This window comes from Lepidochelys olivacea, assembly GCF_965140295.1.
Source record: "Lepidochelys olivacea isolate rLepOli2 genome assembly, chromosome: 26".
Classification (NCBI taxonomy): domain Eukaryota; kingdom Metazoa; phylum Chordata; order Testudines; family Cheloniidae; genus Lepidochelys; species Lepidochelys olivacea.
The window spans coordinates 5,151,760-5,171,386 of record NC_140436.1 but is presented as its reverse complement, the minus strand read 5'-3'; the positions used below and the strand labels follow the sequence as shown (position 1 = coordinate 5,171,386).

The 19,627-nt window shown below is 51.4% G+C and overlaps 1 long non-coding RNA gene across 1 annotated transcript; it reads left to right on the top strand.

Annotated features, from left to right (window-relative positions):
• Positions 1–2,077: 2,077 nt before the first annotated feature.
• On the top strand, positions 2,078–19,049 carry LOC311513401. The gene is made up of 3 exons (XR_014709717.1): positions 2,078–2,189; positions 13,141–13,354; positions 18,996–19,049. It is a non-coding gene; the product is annotated as an uncharacterized lncRNA (long non-coding RNA).
• Positions 19,050–19,627: the final 578 nt, after the last annotated feature.

Here is a 19,627-nt window from a genome sequence, read left to right as displayed (position 1 = left end):
TGGTCCTGCAGACCACAGAAACGAAGCTATCTATTTTTGAGCACCATCTATTGGCACTGTTACCCAGTAACTGTTTACAGCTATACCGGGGTAGAGCACTGCTGTGACATAATGGTGGGTGCTGAACCCACTGGGAAAACTGGCCCTCCTTGAGGTGCCTAAAAGGCAACCTGAGCTCTTTTGAAAACCTGGCTCGTGGGTGGCTCTGTTGCGGCAGATACGCTGGGTATGTTTCCATTTGCTTAATGTGCACTGTTTTTACAAAAATAATACAGCGTATAGTTCCCCCATGTTCAGAACTTGTCAGCAATGGAATATAAATATCTCTAACAGCCTCCATTTACACCCACCTGCCTAGACCATGATGTGTAAGCCAGAAAAAGTAAAAATATATCCTCAGTGTTCATCTGCTGCTGACAGCAGTAATTACATCGTAAATGAGTCTTCTAAAACGGGTCCATTTCCGACCCCAATCACGGTTCTGTGTTTCCTTTAATGATAATGCAAGTAACCAAAGCAATGGAGTGAAATGATGGGTGTGCCCCAGCTGTGTGTGGGTCTAGCTATCTAGCTAGTTATTTCGAATGCATCCGTCACTGTGATGTCAGCAGGACTGTCAAGCAATGGCAGTTGGTACCAGGGTGATTTCCAAATCAGTACGAATGAGACTTTGAGTGCCTTATTGTGAGAGGAGTGGCAAAATCCTCACTCCTTAAAGCCTTTCCCTTTAAAGTCAATTACAACTAAGGGAGCTGTCCCTTTAGCTGAGCGGGATGTGGCAGGTTGGCACTGGGGTTGTTGTGTGATTCTCCTCTTCTCGCTGGTTCTACACCACTGTTATTCTCTTCAATGGGGCTACTCCAGATTTACGCTGGTGTGAGGGGAGAATCAGGCTTTTTGATTCTTGCAGTAGCAACATGGATCCATGGGCTCAGGACTTGACAGGGGCAGGGAGTAAAAGGAGGAGCTGATTTTTTCCTGTATTCAGTTTTTAACTGTACTGTGATGGATCAGTGCTCTCAGATGCTGCCAGAATGGTGCCTGGAAAGGCTGTGTTTGTACTGGTGAGTGGGCCTTTTCGCACATGTGAAACAGACAACCGTGCATACAAAAGGGGAATTGCGTTTACGAGTGCTGGCAGGGCTAAGCAAAGGCGGATCTTGCACACGCAATGGGAATAAAGGTAACCTTTGCACTTTGCAGGTCACCCTTTGCGAAATGGAGCCTCTGAGCCAGCACAAATAGGACCAAACCTGGCTATTCAGCAAGCACAGGCTCATGTCAGGGTTTGCCACGTGCGGAGGGGGAGATCTCAGCCGCGATTCAGGCTTTCACTGAACTCCTAGAGAGGTTGCAGAGCAATGCACGTGTCTCCTGAACCACCAGCTGCCCCTGTGTATAGCCCCCTGTGCAATGCTGCTGGTAGTAATGCTTTGCACGTAGAGGTTTGGGAGAAAGGTGGGGAGAAAGTTGTCCCTGACAACTAGCAGACACAAAATCTGCCCTGTATCCTTTCAAAAATAATTGGGGATTTTAAACCTGCGTCCATGCCATTTATCTTCCCCATCCCTTCTGCTGCTGCTCCCCTGGACTCTCCTCTCTCTAAAGGTGGCAGCCGAGCAGCTAAACATGGGCTAGGGGTGGTGGAAGCAGATATATTAATTCAGTATTAAAATTCCCCTGCACACTGCCGGCCTGCAAGCTTCTCCCGTCACCCTGCTCCTCTCGCCCGTCGGCGCACTGGATGCATGTATACAGTTATTAAAAACCTATTACCCTGCCTCTATCATACTTCCCTCTATAGAACGGCCTCCTTCCCAGGGCTGCACACTCATCTCATTAGAAAGGGAGCCAGGAAGAGGCTGAGTTTCCACCCTGCTGCTCTCAGTTATCTGTGTGAAAGGGGAGCCAATTACCAGCAGCTGGTGAGAGCCTAAAATTATTATTAATTTCTAACAAAGCATATGCTTTGTGTTAACAATCCTCTGTGGTGTGGCAGGAGGGCCAATATCAGCCAGATGGCTCAACATGCAATGGGAATGATTAATGCATCACGCTGCAGCCTAATCAGGGAGCTCTTGCAGGGGACTGGAGGGCAGGGACAGGAGGAAGAGGGGAGCGGAGATGCAGTGAGACGCGTGAGTGGTAGAAGGGCCCTGCTATGCCAAAGGGCTGCTCAAACTTGCCTGGTAAGAATCTGTTCCTCTCCTGGTGCAATTTGCTAAGGGCAAGGGAGGCAGCGGGCTGGGTTTCTTGCTGGCTTTATGGGGTCACTATGAGTTCCCCCGGCAACATCCCCAGGGCTGGGATGGACTCCTGTTGAACAGCAGTGTGTGGGGATCCTGATGGCAGGGGTCACTGTAGAGCAATGCATGGCTCCCCCATCTTCCAGGGGAAAGGTTGTGCCATAGAATATCAGGGTTGGAAGGGACCTCAGGAGGTCATCTAGTCCAACCCCCTGCTCAAAGCAGGACCAATCCCCAATTTTTGCCCCAGATCCCTAAATGGCTCCCTCAAGGATTGAACTCACAACCCTGGGTTTAGCAGGCCAATGCTCAAACCACTGAGCTATCCCTCCCCCTAGTAAATCCCCCCTTAGATGTGCTCTCAGATCTCTCAGGCAGCGAGTGAGAAATCAGACCTGGGTCTTTTCCATGGCAGCAAGGGACCTCCCAGCAGTGATGGGAATGGGCCCTGGTGTAGCAGTGTGAGCCGTGGGTTCTAGTGGTTAGCACAGCGTGACTCCTGAGGTCAATTCTGCCTCTGCCACTGACTTGCTGTGGGACCTTGGAGGCAAGGCACTGCTGTGCTTTGTGCCTCAGTTTCCCCACAGGGACACTTAAGTCACAGGCGTATTGTGAGGTTGAACCAGTCCCGTTATTGATCTTAAGTTTTTTCCAGAGGGCCCATCACTCAAGAATCTAAGTGCTGATGGTCAGCTCTTCTCCAGCCCCTTCCATCTGAGGATCTCAAAGCACTTTGCAAATAGTGAATCGAGCTTCATGAACGTCCTGCTGAATTCAGTGGCCCCGTTGTACGGGTGAGGAAGTAGAGACACAGAGAGGCTCAGGGCCAATTCTGCATTTATTTATGCCCCATGAAACCCCATTGGCTTCAGTTTGCGAGGTCCTGGGTGTGGAGCTCTTTGGAAAATCTTGTCCTTAAGGGCTTTCCCAGGACACATGGCAGGACTGTGGGAATAGAATCCAGGCCTTCAGACTCAGTCTTGCGCCTTAACCATACACATCTCTCTGAGATGCTTGGATAGAAGTCACTAGAGAGATTCCCAAGTATTATTTACAAAGACAAGACACCGTATTGTGTACCTGACAGAGACCCACCATTTCTTGCTCCTGAAGGAGGTGGGAATCCACTGTCATGTGCTAGAGGAATTGCTACAAGACGCAGGTGTCTTTGTCTTTGTTACCTTTCATCCATCCCTCTGTGTCCCCCGCACTCCAACCCCTACTTCCAGATTGAAGGGGTGGTCTAGTAAGTGGACTGGGACTCAGGAAACCAGGGCTTGAGTATTGTCTCTCTGTCACTGACTCCCTGTGTGAACTTGGGTAAATCCCTTAGCCTCTCTGTGCCTCAGTTCTCTATGTGTACAATGGGGATAATAGAGAAGTACACTAGAAAGATTGTGGGGTGCTCAGATATTACATGGATAAAGGCCATGGAAGATTCTTGATAGGGAAATAGGACCAGCCACCACCTTTCATTAATCCCACTTGGATAACCCAGTAAATCAGACTGAGGGTTGTTTTTTTGTTGCTTCAGTCAGCATCGGAGGGGATGTGACCAGGGTTTGGAGGAAGTCTAGGCAAACTGGCTAAGTGAACCCGTGTGCTGGAGGTGGGGAGGGAGAATTTGGGGAAGTGCTGAGGTCTGCAGCTAGTATGAAGGGATGGCTCAGAGCTGGGAGTGACATGCAACTCGTAGCATCAGTTTGGTCACAGGTGTTACTCCAAAGACTTCATCCCTGGTGCACGTGCACTGCATTTGCCTCTTCTTGGTCAGTAGTACATACAAGGGAAAAGAAAGCCTTGGTGATCAGTGGGCAAGGGAACGTGCGTGAGTGTGCAAAAGGGTGTGCATTTTAACTGCAACAGGTCAGCCATTTCATCAGTGGATTTCTGCCCTGAATTTAGGACCGGGCAGAAGGACTGGAACTGAATTCCATACCCCGAAGGCAAGGCCTTTGGGTGTGGATCCTGGAAAGAAAAGAACCAGAACTGGATTTCTGTGCCCGCTGGAAAGGGTTCTGTGTGCACCGAGGGAAAGCTCTGAGCTAGAAGCAGGCTACCAGCCAGCTGGCTCAGGAGAATGCTTTAGGTACGGTCAGGAAATGCTGCAATTCTCTGAAGTGTTTGGGTTTTTTCTTCCAGGAAAAATGATGAGAAATCTTTAATCTCCCTTTTCCTATTAGCTTTTAGCAAGGGAGCGACTGGGGCTGGGGGAGGTTCGAGAACTGATGCTTCATGAGTATCCCAAAGTGCCTCTTTGAGGAGATGCTCTCATAAAGGGGTTTGCTTCTTGTTGGGGGGCTAACAGGAGCACCTCCCTTTGGGCTCAGAAGCATGTGCTTCTCTTCACCTACCCAGGTGGGAGCTGCTCTTGGAAATGATGGCTATTGCCTAAATCATTACTACTTCGGTGGTGCCTTTAACTGGGGTTCTCAGAGTTTTACAAACACTAATTACTCCAGTCTCACCACACAACTCCTCTCCTCCCACAGTGAGGTTAGTGGGCAACACTCCCTATCTTTTACAGATGGGAAACTGAGGCGCAGAGCATTGACTTGCCCAAGGTTATATGGCAGAGCCTGGAATAAAAACCAGGCCTTCAGAATCCCAGTCCCATTTCAGTAGTCACTTAGCATTTCAGCCATTTAATTCTCCCTATGAGGTAGGTAAAGATCATTTCCATACTCTAGATAGGGAAACTGAGGCAAAGCCACTTGGCATCAGTGTTAAGCAGCAGGACTAGAACTCAGGAGTCCCTGATGCCCTGCATTGTTCTCAGACGATTAGGTGATGCTGCCTCCTGGACAACACTGCCCAGCACGTGCCTTCAGCTTATTGCCAGTCTCTCCTGTAGCTCAGACTGGAGTGTGTGGGGGGGGTCTCAGGGGAGTCTTGTGTCTTGCTATTGGCCGCTCTGTCTCCACCCTGTATGGACGGAACAGGGGAAAAGAAGCAATGGTAGAATCTAGACCCCCCTGCTGACACTGGGGCCCTACTGTGCACAATGAGAGAGTCCCTGCCCTAAGGCTTCACCTCTGATGACCCCATCCTGAGGTGTGGGCTGTGTGCCTGAGGCAGGGACTCTCGGCACCAGCAGGTACAGGAGCACCAACGGCAACCTCTTGAATGTCTCCGAAGTGGCTATGGCCGCTGCAGTATCAGATGTGGAGTATGTATCTCAGTGGAAGGGGAGGGGAGGGGAGGGGAGGGGAGAGCAGGTCTCTGGTCTTTATCTTGTCTATTTTTGATGTTGCGGGCACTGTCAAAATGTCAGTCTGAATAGATTGGCAATTGGGTATCATCAGAGAAACTGTCTCCAGCCATCAGACGGGAGAGAGACACTTTCCAGAGAGGAGGAGCAATTAGTTGTAATTATTGTGCAGGGTTTTCAGCTCGCTTGGCATAATAGGCAATGATCACATATTTATATTAAAAAAGAAAAGCACTTGCACTAATGTTCTTCTCATGCATCAACAAGTGATTGGGGAGATAGGCAGGCCAGAGTTGCTGAAATCAGGTAAAGTGCATTGACTCCCATCAGCGGAGGCATCCAAGCTGCAGCCGGGAGGGCATGGGACTGGGATAGCAAATGGTGACTGCTCCGGACATTTGCTCACCTCTGGGTTCTTCCAGTCCTGGTAGGGCGACTGGCAACGCGAGTCTGGTCTCTGCCTGGTTCCTGATGGCTCAGCCATGTTGTGACCCACACATGGCCTGAGTTGTCCCATAATTTAGGGAGCAGATGACCGCTGTGTAGGAGGACGTTCTGTTTTCTGTGGCTGTCTGTGCTAGGGTGGATCTCTGTGTTGGAATGTGGGTGCCTCTAAGAATTGGAGGCGTATGAGATAGAAAGGACTCAGAAGAACATCCAGTCCCTTTCTCTGGGGCCAATGTAGGGCTGCCTCCCAAGGCACACATTCTACTGCTGTGTCCCGTCCAGCTATAAATATCCCCAGCAATGTGCACGGTTCCCAAGCTGAGCGGTGGAATGAGATTCGAGCCTGTCTGGGGTGGAGGGAAGTTTGCGGGCTTTCACAATCAGCATCACCTCTCTGACCTTGAACCAGCAATTGCTTAAACAGCTTGATTCCTTCTTCCCGGCCCTGGGTTCAAATCCCACGGAGAAACCAGCATCTGACTGCCGCTGCACACAGGTGGCTGCGTGAGAACTGCAGGGAGGTAGAGTGGCAGCAGCAACTGTCTCTCCCCATCACGCTTCCTGGCAAGGCGAAAGGGCAATCACAGAGACTGATTAGTGGAGTGGGGGCTCTCCTGATTAGCCCATGATTGCACAATCTGTGAGCATCTTGTTTATGCCTTCCGTGAGCTTGTGCAAAAGAGCTAGACGAATAGTCCCTGCCCTTCCAATGAATGCTATTCCTGGGGTGGCTGCTGTCCCTTTGTTCCACCCACTTGCTGCCTTTGCACATGCCAGCTACACATATGTGATCTTCCCATGGCTGGTGCAAGAGCCTTCTCTACCGTTCCAGCTGACTGAACCAACCCACTCTTCCACCTCAAACTTTTTCCAAATCTCATCTGAGAATGAGAGATGAGCCTGATCCAAACATCCCTGTCTCCTGGGGGGGCGGGGTGGGGTGGTGGTTTTGAAATCCAGATCTAAGCTCTGGCATCTGCAGTTGTTGTTTGTTGTTTGTATTGCAGTAGGGCCTCGGAGCCTGCAGCATGGACCAGGCCCCCATTGTCCTAAGAGCTGTACAAAGAGAACAACGGATGGTCCCTACAGAGCGGGTGATCAAAGACCAAGAAGCAACAGAAGGCTACGGACAGATGGGGGAGCAGGAAGGAAATGATGCAAAGGAAGGGCGGTCCAGTGTTCAGATGCTGTATGGGACTCGGGCAACCTGGGTTCAATGCTGGGCTTTACTAGAGGCCTCCGGTGTGAGCTTGGGAAAGTCATTTCGTCTGTCTGTGCCTGTTGAAAGGGGACAGTAGCACAGCCTTACCGCACAGGGGTGTTGTGAGGATACATGCTTTAAAGCCGGTGAGGGGCTCAGATACTACCGTGAGGTTCCTTTAGATAGAATGACACAGTACAGGTCAGCATAATGGGCAATGGTCCCAGCACACCAGCTGCGTAACCATTGTCAGGGTTCTTGCAGGCATCCCAGCAAAGGAGTTTTAGGGAGGGAACTGGAGGAGGTCAGTGAGGTGGCGGTGCTGATAGCTATGAACCTCTCTCTCGCTCTCGGCAATTCCTTTGCCTTTTTCAATCTTTCCACACATTAAGTCTGTCAGTATTTTGAAGACACCCTTCCTATGAAGGACATGCCACTAACTGAAGCTCCAGGATTATGTGCAGGGCGCCGTTGCGGTGCACCATAATTCACAGACAAATAAGAAAGGAAGATCTTCTTGATCCAAGAAGTTTATAGCCTAAGGGTAAAAGCTTGAGCTCCTCAGCCAGTCACCACTCAGGCAAGGCTCCCGGTGACTCCAGGGCATTGTTATTCCCCAGTGAAGTTGTGTATGAGCAGGAACAAGATCATTCCGTCTTTGTTACTTTTTATTTCAGGACTGGGCTGATTGTGCAAAGAGAATGCAAGGGATTTTCCTCCTTGCTCTGGCTGCGGCCAGGGGGGTTGTGTGGGCCTGAGCCATTTGCAAGCACTTTGGCATGCACAGTTATGGAAAAGCCAGGAGCCCAAAGTGCCTCTCTGTTTCCTTAACAATTCAAATGACGTGGATGGGTGTTAATATGGTCAGAAGCTGCTTCCTCTTTGAAATGCTGCCATTGCTTCCCAAATGGCTGGTGTGTAGGCTGAAAACTGTATCCATGTCTTTGAGTGATGGGTCCAGCTACCCACAGAGCATCCTTCTTGATGCACTGAGTCATTGCAGATACCAGACTGCTACTGTTTGTAATGTCGGTCGCTGACTCTCACGCTTGCAGGGATGGGCTGCTTTGGGGGAATTCAGATCTGGGCACAGACATCCCCCCTGGGTGCTATAAGAACACGTGACAAGGGACGGTCCCCGGCACTCACATTTACAGCCTAGATAGAGGAGGCCGCATTATCCCCGTTTTAGAGATGGGAGCTCAGAGATTAAGGGTGGAATTTTCGAGGTTTCCCCTGGGAGTGGAGTTATGCTTCGCCTGAGCTTTTCCGAAATCCCCACTCAAAGTGACTTGCCCAAGGTCACCCAGGGAGTCAGTGGCAGAGCTGGGAACTGAACCCAGGCTCCCTCGTTCTTTAATCCCAAGACAAGGCAGCCTCTTTCACAGGCCGGCCCCAAGACCTGCTTTCGAACCCCTCGCATGTGGAGTGGTTGTGATCACAACGCTGCGTGGCCTGGCAGCATCATCACAAGAATGCCGCATGTTTTAGCCTACGATGAAGTTGGGGAAAGTCTGGGGAGGGGGAGAGGAAATTCTTGAGCCTGTTTAAACCACGTGGCTCAAATCAGGGCCAGTGAATCTTTGTGGGGGTATAACGAGCAGCTGTTCTCCGTTCAGTGACTGTAACAGGGAGGTGGAGTAGGCTGTAGTTTTATTGAGGGTGAGCTGCAAATACTTGGCTATAAATAGGAGTAATTACTGTAGTGGGGGCATGCTACTTAATAAGGGGTTTCAGCTGACACTGGGCATTGTGGTTTCATGATGAGGTTTCCCAGCATAGGTGTAAGAGCTATTTGTACATCAAGGCTAGACCCTTATGGGAATGTCTCAGGGAGTGTAGTAAGATGGGAACCAACGGAGTCCTACATAAACGTGATAGGGTTCTAGATTTATTAGGCTGTGTTGTGGTGGCAGCTGGGGCCCCGTTCTGCTAGGCATTGCACAACTATGTGGGAAGACGCAGCTCCTGTGTCAAAAGCTACAGAAATAACTCGCAAATCCTGGAGAACTCAGACGAGAATGAGATCCTGTCCATAGGGGTTCTGTTGGAGCAGCCTATAGAAATCTAGAGCAGTGGTAGGATTCTTTATTCAGGTGTCTAGGATGATCCAAAGACCTCTAGAGAGGGACTGGGTCTCTATTATATTCTGTAAGGCTTTTCTATAAAGTGGCCACTGCCGAGGCTCCGGAGTCTCTCACAGACTTGCCATTGCTCCCTCCCTCACTGGCCCTGCTAAACACTCATGGATGCCATCTGCCCCTTCTCTCTCTATTTAACCTTTTCCCCGGGGATAGTGGCCCGGCGCAGATGCATCAAACTCTTTTTAGCCTCAGCTTCATTTCACCCGCGATTCCTGTTGTCCAAGCTCTCAGTTGTGCTGGGGTTTCAGAGAAGCAAAAAGCCAGGGTTGCAGCAGCAGGCGCTGCCCTTTAGGCGGCTTGGTTGGTCTTTGACATTCTAGCTGGTGTAATGAAGGGAACTGTTGCTAACTGAGCCCTGTGTCAGGGCCCCACGTGCATGAGGGTGAAGATACGGAGAGGCAGGCTCTGGCAGTAAGTCATGGGATTGTGCGCTCCGACATTTCCAGGCTGAGGGGAACTTCCCCCAAGAAGCAAAGCCCGCACCTTTCCAGGCTGACTCGTGGTACTGTGGGCGATAGGATAGGATTGGGGACATGGGCTGTCCTCTGTCCAGCAGCAATGATCCACTGCTGCCCCAAACCATGCCAAGTGGGAAGAGCTGGCCTCCAGGCCCAGCTGAGTTAGTGAATCCCTAGGACTTGGGATTAGGTGGTTGGTGGGATGGCTGGCATAATTGCGATCCCAGCTCCCGTAGGGCTACTCTACTGTGGGAGGTGTGGTTCAAACAATCCTCTCAAGCTGCTGGTGTCTTCAAACATGCCCTTGACCACTATTCCAGTCCTGGACAACCCCCTCCCCACAAGCCATCTGTGCTAACTCCTGACCTGCTGTCCCCGCCATTCTAGCCCTCGGCTCCCCATTTCCTGAGCCCCTCCAACACAGCTCTGGCCATGGGTGAGACAGTGCAGGTGGGTTGCCGTGTGGTCCAGGAGCTCAGGCATTGGATTAGGAGTCAGGAGACCTAAGTCTCCTTGAAGGATGTGGAAAAATTGAAAAGAGTCCAGCGGAGGGCAACAAAAGTGATTCAGGGGGCTGGGGCACATGACTTATGAGAAGAGGCTGAGAGAACTGGGATTATTTAGTCTGATAAGAGAAGAATGAAGGGGGGGGGGATTTGATAGCTGTCTTTACCTACCTGGAAGGGGGTTCCAAAGAGGATGGCTCTAGACTGTTCTCCGTGGTGGCAGATGACAGAACGAGGAGTAATGGTCTCAAGTTGTAGTGCGGAGGTTTAGGTTGGATATTAGGAAAAACTTTTTCACTAGGAGTGTGGTGAAACACTGGAATGGATTACCTAGGGAGGTGGTGGAATCTCCTTCCTTTGAGGTTTTTAAGGTCAGGCTTGACAAAGCCCTGGCTGGGATGATTTAGTTGGGGATTGGTCCTGCTTTGAGCAGGGGGTGGGACTAGATAACCTCCTGAGGTCCCTTCCAACCCTGATATTCTGTGATAAGTGATATCTCCTGCTGTGCTGTTGGGCAAGTCCCTTGCCTTCTCTGTGACATGGGTTTGAATGCCCTTGGTTTGATAAGTCCTCAAGGTGCCTGAATAGGGGGAGAATGTTCATCTGAGCTATTCAAACCCCCTTAGTGATGCCCTTGAGTTGAAATGACCACGAATGCAAGACTGAAGTAGGTGAAGATACTTTATCTTTACAGCATAAAGATCCTCCAGGTACTGTATTCCTGCAACAGCTGCCCAGTGTGTGTCCCAGAGAGATGCTGGGATCTTGTAAACTTCCACAGGTAACTACTTGGGTTTAGCACGTGAACCTGTGCCCAGTATTTGATTCCCTCAGGCTGTGGGTCCCAGCTGCTCCGGTGGGGGCATTAACATTCCACGGAGAACTTTTGCTTTCTGCCAGGGTCCAGGTGGGGGCTGCAGGAGGAGGAATATCCAGCTCTTAATTACAGTCCCTGTCAGCAGAGCTGATACCTGGTGACTTAATTTTGTCCAGGAGTCGCTGGCAACGGTTAATTTTTAATTAAAATCTGTGACCATGACTGTCTATTTTCTGTGCAAAAAATGTCATGTTTTGCCTCAAGTGGGTGAGCGAGGTCTGAAGAGATGGGGCTTCTCCTTGATAAATGCTCAAAGCATGGGGGCAGGGGATAGCTTCGGGGGGGGGGGGGGGGAGGGTGTCAGGGAGTGCAATTGAAACGTAGGACCCCTAGCTTCTAGGTTGCTTGCATGAATCCAATCCAGGTTGGTACTGGGCAGGAGTAGTCGCTATCAGGGCTGTGCAAGGTCTTGGCCTGCTGGCCGGAGCGGTAAAGCACCTGTAGTCCTGCTTGGTGGGCGGCTGAGATCTGTGGAAGGTGGGGATCTGTATGAGGATGCAGCCATGTCAGCTGTGATCTGTGCTGGTAGGAGAGCAACCTGCAAGGGGATCCATCCACCATCCTGTAACTGCTTGGCCTGTGCGGGGTGGACCGATGGACCCTTGTCTGCCGATTGCTGCCTGCCTTGTGTGTGTGGACTGTAAGCTATTCAGCCATATCCTTGTTGGTTGTCTGTATGCCACCCAGCACAATAGGGCCTGGTCTGATGGACACTAATGCTGGGCAAGGGGATTGCCACACTGGGTCCGAGTAGATGTCCCTCTTGTCATGTCTCCAGCAGGGCCAGTGCCAGCTGCTTCAGAGGAAGGTGCAGAAGCAGTGGTGGGATAACCTGCCCATTGGGGAAGTTTCTTCCTAGCTCCCCTTAGTGGCTGGCACCTATCCTGAAGCATGAGGGTTATACCCCACCCACAAGACTGAGAGTCAGGTCTTCAGCTGGAGTAATTCAGCACAACTCCACCAATATCGGCCAGCTGCCTCCCTGAAGGTTCTGTCTCGCAGGTTTTTTAAACCCTTACTGCTGTAACCCTGGCTGTTCTTGTTATCCATATAACTGCCCAGTCCTTTGTTTTTAATCCTGTTAAGCAGGCCTCAGTCTAGCTCCCCGCAGACAAGAGCCCGTGCCACAAACCCCCCAGCATAATTGGCACTAACTGGCCTACGTTGCCAGCAGCATCAGCAGACTGCGGACTGGCTGGGCCGTGGGCACTCAACTAACTCCTCTCTCTCAGCCCATGTATCTGAGCCCCTCACCGTTGTTTTCCCCGGATGAGGAGTAAGGTACAGGGCTGACAAAGGTCCTGCCAGGAGGCTGTGGCAGAGCAGGGACCAGAAACCCAGGTCTCAGGGGTCCCCAGGGTGAGCGAGGCATGTTGGTGGAGCAGGGAAGGGAGAACAGGCCCTGGTGCTGCCCTTCACTGAACAAAGGCTTCCCTCTCCAGGGCACTTCTCACTGGCACTGCATTCCCTTTTCAAAGCCACCTCTGCCCCTCTCGGATAAGCACCAGATCCTGTAACCCTGTCGCTTTCCCCCGGGATGGGGCTGGGAAGCCATTTGCCAGTGCCGACTGTCAGGGCAGGGGAGAGAAGGATGCTTCTCTCCTGTGACCCATGACGAGGCGAGTCCCTGAGTGATGATCCGTCACCTCAGACATGCCACCCTCCATTGATTTCAGATCAAAGGCACTTGTCTTGTTTTGGCGCTGGGAGATGCCTCAGACAAGCACTCGATTGATGCTCGGTGGGGAATAAACTCGCCCAACGCTCTCCTTCCCCTCCCCGCCATCGCACACGTGCTGACGTGGCCAGAGACACAGTGCAAAGCACCCCGGCACTAATAGACTCAACTCCTTCCCTATGTGACAGGCAGATGAGCGCCCAGCCAGTACCTGTCTGCAGTCCTCTCCCTTTGTCATCGTTGAGCCAGGCACTTCTGACTGCCGATTGCTCCCCGAGCAGCCTGGTAAATCTGCAGAGCCACGTGTCTTTATTTAGCCCTTACTGCTGTGGCTGCTTTTTATCTTTTGTTTCCCTGGTGTGTTTCTTGTAGCTCCATCATGCTGGCTGGAGAGAGGGACGGGGAGCTGTCTCCAGAGATAATGGAATCCCCTGTCACAGGCCTCTTCCCCAGCAAACCCTTCTGCCATGATCCACAGGAGGGGACACAGGCCATGATCATAACCCATTCTCCCCTTCCAGCCACCTCTTTCCTTCCCCTCCAGCTGGGCAGGGGCCAGGTGAATCAACGTGCCCAAGTCACAGAGGTAAGTGGCAGATGTGATTTTTGTCTTGTCAGGGCCCCTCCCATCTTTCCAGCTGAATATAAGGATGGATAGTGTGGGCTAGAGCCAGGCTGGTGCTGTGCAAACTTCCCCTTGACTTCTCTGCTTGTGCCCCGCAATCCTGCTCTGGGGCACCCCCTGCTATCCCAGTCTTCGTCTTCCCACACCCCTTCTCCTCATGCCCCTCAGTTCCAGCCTGTTATTCCAGTCCTGGCTCCTTGGAAGCAACTCTGCAAATGCCCCCTCTGTAGCTCCACCCCTTGGTTCCCACATGCACCTCCATCCTGCCATATCACGCCCCTTGTTATTCCAGTTGCAGCCCCTCAGATGCACGACTCTGCCAAACACGCCCCTGTCCTAACTCCCTGCAGTCCTGTCCTGGCTGCCCCCCATCTTAGTTTTGACCCATAGCACCCCCTGCTTTTCTCTGTCTGCTTCTGTCTTTCGAAGACGGGGACAAGCATCCGCAAGGATGGAAACAACCAAGAGCATGTCTGCTTCCAGCCTGCGGTGGGAAGTGGGGTGGAACATGTCAGCGGAGAAAGCTTGCACTGGGCCCCACTGCGTCACTAGTGAAAGGAGCTGCGCAGGTGGCTGGCTGTGAGGACCATAGCCCATGTCACAAGGGAAGAGAGACAAGATGGCACTGGCCAGCATGCATAGGGCCTCCTGCTGTCCCCTCCGGTGGCGCCTGGGTGGAGTTATGCAAGTGCTCGAGAGGGCCAATGGCAGAGAGAGGGAGAGGGGATGAAAGAGTGAGGGAAGAAGGGTCAGAGAGAGTGGGGAACTGAAAGAGAAGAGACGGAGCATGAATGAGAGAGAAAGAGAGAGGAGGGTTGGGAAGGAAGGAGTGAGAGAAGGAAAGGCAGAACTTCCGACTGCGAGGGCAGAATGAGAAGAGAGAGAACGGGGCACTGGAGATGAGGGAGAGGCAGAGAGGTGACGATGAAAGAACAAGACCGGAAAAAGAGAGAAGAGGAATGAATGTGAGAGGAAAAAGAGAAGTTGGAGGCAGACCATGGTGGTGGTCTCACAGACAAACCTAAACAGATGTTGGGGGTGGGGGAAAGCAGAAGGCTTTGGGTCAGCAATGACCCAGAATTGCTTGGCTCCCCCTAGAACTCATGATTTCCCTTCGCGGATATTTGCTGAAAGGCTGTTCTGTTGCCTGGTCCCCTTGCTTCCTCTCCCATGACTTCACACCTCCTTGACAGACCCTGGATTCCAGGGGCTGTGGGCAGGGCCCATGCTGCCACCGCACTGTAATGGGAATGACCTGTCTTTGTTGCAGTCCCATAAAATGTACATTTGAGTGATAATGGGGTGAGCAGCAACTGAGCGTAATCTCGAAGAAATAGTGGTGCATTAAAAGATAGCAGAAGCGGTTACCACTGTTTAAAAGATTGCAGTGGGGGAGCCCTTTCCCCCAGCAGCTGGCTCTCCTGCCATAAATTCCCCGCTTCCTCTCCTCACGAAGGTGAACCTCAGAGATGATCGAGGGGATGGCTCAGAGCCGGGAGAGCGGTGTGGGTTTGGGGTAGAGCAATAAGGGGGCTGTCCACAGTCTGGCTTCATAACGGTCCTTACCCAGGGCTACATTGTCCTCGGGAGGAATTCTTTAACCATTTGTTCACTGAGGTCCTGTATAGATGGCACTTTCTGCATCTTCCACCATCACTCAATTTCCTAGGGTCAGGAGAAGGGAGGAGACCCATGGACTAAGCTGGTAGGAGATGGCAGGTCAGGGAGCCAGTTATGGGGCAGGTTTGGGCCTTGCTTCTGGAGTGAGGTGGTGTGTAAGGTGTAAAGGCACCTGCTATGGGCAGAGGTGTGTGTTCTCCCAGGTCCCTGGGCTCCCTTGTGGTGATCTTAGGGGTTCAGCTGCCAAGGTGAGGAAGGATGGCCCAGTGGTTTGGTGCTTGCCTGGGACACAGCAAACCTGGTTCGATTCCCTGCTCTGCCACCCTGGGTGAGTTACTGAGGTAAGTCAACGGAAGTTAGGAGCCTCTGTGCTTTTGTGGATCTGGGCCTCAGTTCTCCATATGTAAAATGGGGAGAATACCCCTGCCTGGCGTCACGGGGTGTGGGGGAGATAAATACCTCACAGAGTGTGAGGTGCTCGGATAATACAGTGTTGGGGGCCAGATAAGCACGTAAATAGATTTTAGGAAGAGCAGCAAAAGAGTTTTCTAATTCGGGTGTGTTGCACTGTCTAGAATAGCTCACAACTGAGAGGGCCAATCTCAGGGCAGACTGTCAGAAAATAGGGCAGGCACCCCAAACTGGTGGTATGTTCTATAATTAGATCTCACCATGCCAGTAACACATGTGCACCCCTGGATCATTGTTAGTTTTACAAACAGTCCCCTTAGGCTCTCCAGCCAATCTTGCCACCCAGACAAACTGGATTTTGTGATGAAAGGTTATTAAGCCAAAAAAATCATCTTGCATTGGGTTACTTCTAGTCCCAAAGGATTGGTCACTTACCCCAGGTCAAATTGATATTCTGGACCTCACCAAAGAGAACGCCAAAGCCAATTTCTCTAGTAAACTAACTAAAGATTTATTAGCTAAGAAAAAGAAATGAGAGTTATTGAGAGGTTAAAGCAGATAAAATACATTTCCAAATAAGTCCAAGTTTGTAAATGCAGTGTTGAGAGGTGTAGTAATCTGCTTTATTTCCAAAAGTTCCTCAAGGTTACCTAGTGTAATTCTGGGGATCTCTGTCCATTTATTCAGTATTCCACCCTGGTAGAATCCAAAACAGTTCAGAGATACAGGATCGCTTCCTGGGTCCACTCTTGTAGCTTCTTGTCTTCCCCAGAAACCAACCTGGCTAGTGTCTCCATCACAGCATGGGTTTTTCCTCTGTTGACTAAACGCAGACTGGGTCTGTGGATTTCCCATTGTTGAACACAATGACCCCTGCTTTTGAAGTTAGCATGCTTTTTCAGTTACAGTTCCAAGGCTCCAATCTCGTTTGATGGGCAATCCAATTACAGATCCATATATATAGATATTGTTACAGCAATCCAAACAGTCTTTCATTAATTTGGCAAGTCACTGTCCTGCTCCGTGCCTCAATTTCCCTTCCTTTGTCTCTTTAGAAGCTCTTTGGGGCAGGGACCATCTTTTGCTCTATATCTGTGCAGTGCCTAGAAGAATGGGGCCCTGATCTTGGATGAGTTCCCCGGGCGCTACTGTAATCCAAATAATTGTAATGAAACTTGTCTCCACAGTACAATTCCTAACTTCCCTCAGCCCCAGCAGCCACAATGCTCCAGGAATAGATAAATCCAGCACTGCTCTGCTCTGTCTGCATGCTGTCTGGTTTTGGACATACACACAGCGTGTCATTGTCAAGCGGGGGAGGGTAGAAGTGCCGCTTGGTTTGTGTTTTGAATTTGCACTCATCATTAGCTGCTCATCTCTCTCCCTCGCTATCGTTTCCAGCCTGAGAATCCCTCAGTATTAATGGTCATGACCCGCCAAGGAGAACAGGAGCCAGAGAGTGCAGCGTGGAGTTCTGGGGGAAATTGGCCACTCCATCATGGAGGCAAAAAAAGGGGGAGGAAAAAAAGGCCAAAGAATAATCAATCAGAGCAAGTAATGCACCATACTGTAGAGGTAGCAGCTGGCAGAAAGTGTGAACACATCCTGATTCCTAATCAACAGCAGCTGAAGGGAGGCAAGGGGCATCCAAACAGCAGTGGAACGCAGAGTGACAGGAGCCCAGGACTCAACAACATCCCCTGGGAAGCAGGTGTGGTGGGGAGTCCAGGGCTAGTATCACTTGGCACATTCCACTATCAACCAAGTATCCCAAAAACCTTTTAACAAAGTGGGGCGGTATCAAATCCTTGCACAAATGGGGAAACTGCAGCCTGGGAAGGGGGTTGCCCAAGGTTATGCGGTGCATCAGTGGCAGAGTCATGGGTTAGAAGCCAGGTCTCCTGACTCCCTAGGGTATGTCTACACTGCAATAAAAAACCTGTGGCACTGAGTCTCAGAGCTTGGGTCAGCTGACTTGGGCTCCCAGGGCCGGGTTGAAGGGCTATAGAGCTGCAGTGTAGATGTGCGGGCTCAGGCTGGAGTCCAGGCTCTGAGACCCACCCCCCTCATGGGGTCTCAGAGCCCAGGCTCTAGCCCCAGCCCAAATATTTACGCTGCGGTTTTATAGCCCTGCAGCAGGAGCCTCGTGAGCCTGAGTCAGCTGACCCAGGCCAGCTGCGCCCGTGCTGCTGGCCTTTTAATGCAGTGTAGACGTCCCTCCAGCGACCAGTTCTCACAACCCAGTCAAGCTGGAATCACATTAGGTGAGTGAGAGTTCATGTGGACTAACCGATGGACAGAGCTGGTCACCTGGTGACATGGTGCTGGTCAGCCTCTGCAGTGGAAGGGCTAGCTCATATGTTTCTACCTGGCCTTATGGGGGGTGGCCAAATGCCTGTTTCTTTCCCAGCAGACAGGGAACAATCAATATATTCCTTTCTCTACACATTTGTCAGTGAATTTAGTACTTTATGCAAGCACTGTTTAAGCTTCCCCGACCCCTGATACTACTAATGCATTTCAGTCCTGGTCTAGCGCTCTGCCTGCTACTTCAGTGCTTGTACCCTGCCTTTGCCAGCGCCTCTGAAGCCTCACCTGCAACGCTCTTGCTCCTTTGCTCCTGGGTCCCCCAACTCGCTCTAGCAGCGCATCTCAGTCTCACCCTGCGGGGCCCCTGAGACTCCGCTCAAACAACTCTGCAAAAGTCCTTCCGTCTCAGCCTGCAGCCCTCCCTGCTATTCCAGTTCTGGGCTCCCCTTTGCACAACTCTGTTCTCACCCCCTCAATTCCCCCCATCCCTGCTATTCCAGTCCTGGGACCCCCAGCTCTACCAATTCACCTGAATTTCAAACTGTTGTACTCAGTGCTGGGATCCTCTGGCACAGCTTTTGAATCTCCACTCCTGCTATTTCAGGCCTGGAATCCCGACCAGGCTCTGCTCTGGTGTGCCATGGGAGCGGTGCTGGGGGAGCTTATCCATTGCCTCAGTGCTGTGGCTGAAGGTTTCAAATTCCCTTGGTTTCACCAGGCAATAATTTGCTTTTTCTGCTAATAAAACCCATTGAATCCAAGAGGTCAGGGAGGGGACATGTGCCAGACACGGCTTTCCGAGCAGGATGATACCATCTTGGGCAGGGAGCATTGGGAGGGATGGAGAGAGCAGGGCAAGCAGGGAATCAGAAAATTCAATGTAGGCGTGAAATCCTTCCCTGCAGAGCAGCCTGAGGGCTGCAGGGGAATGTGCAAAACATGGAGATTCCAATCAGAGCCTGGCTCCACTGGCTGAGAATCCCTCCCCTTTCCCAGGTTTAATGGAGTAATCACTCATGTCACCTCCATTTTCCCCCCTACTCCCAGAACTCGCCCCCCCCGGTGCATTGGAGTTTCCCCCCGCTGTGTCAGTGCGGTGATTTTTTTACCTTTAGTTCACTGGGCAGTGCACTGAAAGAGGGAGAATGTCAGTGTGCCAAGCTAATTCGGGAGGCAATGGACAGTGAGCTGCGGGTGGGAGGGGAGGCTGAGTCTGTGGCAGCCCTAGTGACCTTTTTAACCCATGTGCTGTCTCCCACAGGAATCTGACCGGAGAGGATCGCGCATTTGAATGAGCCCCTGAATGATGAAGGCCTGAGATGGTAGGGGAAGGTCTCTGCACTGGGGAGGGTGACGGACACTGAGAACTGCTCTGACAATGGGTGAAAGGAGGGCGAGGAGGGGAAATGAGGCAAGAAGGGACATGTGGGGGAGACGGTAATGGGGTGGGAAGGGGAGGGGGAGATGGAGTGGGGTGAGAGGATTGAGATGGAGAAAAGGGAGAGCGGGAATAAGGGGTGAAGGGAAAAGGAGTAGGAGGGGGATGGAATTGGGGATATGGAAAGGGGATTGGCTCCTGAGGCAAGAGGGGGAGGGAGAATGGGTTGAGAGAGGGACAAAAAGTCCCTTGTAATCAGAGTGGGGCGGCATCAGCCTGTCCCTTTAAGAGCTCATGCCAGAGCGCTAATGCCTGGGCCCCTGCTCAGAGTGAGAGCTGACAGCAGTTCCTTTTTCCTGCTGACCCAGTTGGGAAGTTTGATTCATGGCTTTATCAATACAGTGTATTTATGCGTAAGGAAGTAATAATGGAGGTGAAGCAAAACTGTCCTCTTAGCAAGCACTCTGCTGGATTTATGGAGTGGAGCAGGGCTGGCTTGACCTTTTGGGCTCTAG